This window comes from Osmerus mordax, chromosome 6, assembly GCF_038355195.1.
Source record: "Osmerus mordax isolate fOsmMor3 chromosome 6, fOsmMor3.pri, whole genome shotgun sequence".
Lineage (NCBI taxonomy): Eukaryota > Metazoa > Chordata > Actinopteri > Osmeriformes > Osmeridae > Osmerus > Osmerus mordax.
Window position 1 is genome coordinate 21,398,968 of NC_090055.1, and position 3,490 is coordinate 21,402,457.

At 49.8% G+C, this 3,490-nt stretch overlaps 1 protein-coding gene across 2 annotated transcripts in view; it reads left to right on the top strand.

Moving 5' to 3' along the window:
• The first annotated feature begins 674 nt into the window (after positions 1-674).
• fhl3a (four and a half LIM domains 3a) overlaps positions 675-3,490 on the top strand; it is a 41,379-nt gene continuing 38,563 nt past the window's right edge. The window contains exon 1 of one of the 2 annotated variants that reach the window (XM_067237689.1): positions 675-722. The gene's annotated coding sequence lies outside the window, so the exon portion shown is untranslated. The other variant, XM_067237688.1, reaches the window with a different exon arrangement.

Below are 3,490 nucleotides of genomic sequence, written 5' to 3' on the forward strand. Positions count from 1 at the left end.
GAATCTATAAGACAAAGAGCAGGAACTCGATTTTGCCCAGTTTTGAAAGAACTAATGGGTACTTTACCAACGGTATATGGTATAAGGAAATGTATTCTCAAGGAAACTTTATTTAATGGCGCCTAGATATTTGACAGACTAAGACATATTGAGTCCTGGGTGTAGATTTGTTTATGGAGGTATCCACGACTCGTTTACTCTAAATACAGAATGGTTGCTTCCGATGTCAATTATACACGAGTCCTGCAAACAATAAAACATGTATTCTGGCTGTAGGCTATAGCCTTCCGTACTGCTCGGATTCCTAAATCCGCCAGCTGGTTATTCTGAGAATTCAGTTTAGATTTTCTAAAGTCAATGTGTTAACTTTCGGTCAGTAGTTTTTATACAACATCTAGTGAAATCTTCAGCACTTTCAGCCCACTGCCAACCAATCATGCCAAGCAATGTTTTTCTCTGTGTCTGTCTGTCTCTCACTTTCCCAATATCGGGGCGGGATCTTGTGACTCACCAGCAACTTCCGAGGCAGAGTTGGACAAAAGTAACCGGTAGATCGCGCCGCTCCTCGTCACTCACCGAGTTTGACTACGGTGAACACGGAACACTAAAGTTGTGCCTCCGGCGCTGGAGTAGAGACGTGCGGACCGGCTGCAATCTACATCCCTCTAATGTCGAGCGACAGAGAGCGAGAGTTGGCGGCGTTCGACTGTCAAGTTGCAAAGGTGAATTCAACCGCAGATATAACTTCTGGTAAGCGCATTATACAACATAAAGTCTTCTTTTTCTTCAGGACAAGCGTCCTAATCACTTTGGTGCCACTTACCAACTTTCTTTTTTCTCGAAATTGTACTTAACACTCCTAAAATGTTTCACTCTTAAGTACGCCCATCTTGCTTGATAAATATGTATAGATTTCAAAAGTATGAGGTTATAATTCATTGAAATGTACAACTGTATTTACCTACTCAGACCCTTCTAGTCGCGTATGATTCAGTAATGGAAAATTGACTGGAGTGAAATGAACCGTCCATATAAATGAATGAACGGTCAACGGTGTAGGAATGCATTATTAATGTTGAAACAAGGAAAAAGTTGGTCAAATTGGTCTTGGTGGTCAGGGAGACTAACATGCTTTGTGTTTCTGACCAAGCAGCAGTGTTGCATATCTAATATAAACTAAGCTAAAACAAGTTGTTGTTTGCCAGTCACTTAGAAGTGAGTTATTTACTGTGTGCATTTCATAACTCCTTTTAATTAATTTAAAGTCTGTGTTTGTAATTGTATGAAGTCAGTGGATTCTTCAGTATGTAATGTAAGTGTTCATGTGCCGTTGTGGACGTAGACAGTCACATTCCTGGCTTTCTTTGTGATACATTAAACTCACAGTAGCGGACAGAGCCGGCTCTGCCCCCGCAACACGCTCTACTTACTCTGAGAGAAAATATGACAACTCAGTGATGATACACTCAGCTGAGGGCTTGGAGGACTGAGGGAGGCAGGAGTTAAAACCAGACAGGAAGAAGGACTACTTCCTGTCAGCTGTGACGAGGCTGGGGGCTGCAGGTTCAGCAGAAAACCCTCATTATATCATCCCTTGTGGAATCAAGTGATAAGTTACTGTGCTCCTACATGTGTAATTGTGTCCACTTACTCCATCAACAACAGCAATAACATGTTCAAGTAGACATCACATCCAGTAAGCCATGGAACACCCAGGAGTGTGTTTAGTGTGTGTACGTGTGTGTGTGTGTGTGTGTGTGTGTGTGTGTGGGGGGGGGGGGGGGGGGGGGGGGTGCTGTGAGGGGGAGATGCTAGCCAGGCGGCTGGTGACTTTGGGCGGCCAGTGAGCCGTCATGGTGTCACAGTTTAGTGTCCATCTTAGCAGTTCCAGAGGCTGATGGGCGTGTGAGGTGTGTGTGTTTTGGAGGTGTGTTTTGGAGGTGTGTGTGAGGTCTGTGTGAGGTGTGTTTTGGAGGTGTGTGTGAGGTGTGTTTTGGAGGTGTGTGTGAGGTCTGTGTGAGGTGTGTGTGTGAGGTGTGTTTTGGAGGTGTGTGTGAGGTGTGTGTGTGAGGTGTGTGTGTGAGGTGTGTGTGTGAGGTGTGTTTTGGAGGTGTGTGTTGCTGCTCCTGCTGGTCTCAGGAGAAAGGTTGTCTGCACCTGCTGCAGGATGCATCAGCCCGGTGAGGATTCACAGGTCACCTTCTGCTGACACTAATCCAGAGTATATGGACATCATCTAATTTGATATGAAGAAACCAACAGTATTTTTCAATGATTGTTACAGGCATGTCAGCACCTGATTGAATTAGAATAGATAGTTGTTCAGATTGGCTGAATTGTGTTTTGTCTTAAGCTGTTTACAGAAGGCTTAGCTAGTCTCTGAAGGGCTGAGGCGAGGAGAGGAACTTGTATACCTCCCTCCCTTTCTCTCTCTGTCTCTCTCCCTCTGTCTCGCCCTCTCTCCTCCTCTCTCTCCCCTCTCTCTCCCCCTCTCTCTCCCCCTCTCTCTCTGACTCTCTCTCTGGCTCTCCTCCCCTCTCTCTCCCCCTCTCTCTCTGACTCTCTCTCTGGCTCTCCTCCCCTCTCTCTCCCCCTCTCTCTCCCCTCTCTCTCCCCTCTCTCTCTGGCTCTCCTCCCCTCTCTCTCCCCTCTCTCTCCTCCTCTCTCTCCCCCCTCTCTCTCCCCCTCTCTCTCCCCCTCTCTCTCTGACTCTCTCTCTGGCTCTCTCTCCCCTCTCTCTCCCCCTCTCTCTCCCCTCTCTCTCTGACTCTCTCTCTGGCTCTCCCCTCTCCTCCCCCTCTCTCTCCCCCTCTCTCTCCCCCTCTCTCTCCCCTCTCTCTCTGACTCTCTCTCTGCTCTCCTCCTCTCTCTCCCCTCTCTCTCTGACTCTCTCTCTGGCTCTCCTCCCCTCTCTCCCCTCTCTCCCCTCTCTCTCCCCTCTCTCTCTGACTCTCTCTCTGGCTCTCTCTCCCCTCTCTCTCCCCTCTCTCTGGCTCTCCTCCCTCTCTCTCCCCCTCTCTCTCCCCTCTCTCTCTGACTCTCTCTGGCTCACTCTCCCCTCTACTCTCCCCCTCTCTCTCTGGCTCTCCTCCCCTCTCTCTCCCCTCTCTCTCCCCCTCTCTCTCCCCCTCTCTCTCTGACTCTCTCTCTGGCTCTCTCTCCCCCTCTCTCTCCCCCTCTCTCTCTGGCTCTCCTCCCCTCTCTCTCCCCCTCTCTCTCCCCCTCTCTCTCCCCCTCTCTCTCTGACTCTCTCTCTGGCTCTCCTCCCTCTCTCTCTCTCCCCTCTCTCTCTCTGACTCTCTCTCTGGCTCTCCTCCCCTCTCTCTCTGTCTCTCTCCCCTCTCTCTCCCCCTCTCTCTCTGGCTCTCCTCCCCTCTCTCTCCCCTCTCTCTCCCCCTCTCTCTCTGACTCTCTCTCTGGCTCTCCTCCCCTCTCTCCTCCCCTCTCTCTCCCCCCTCTCTCTCTGGCTCTCCTCCCCTCTCTCTCTCTG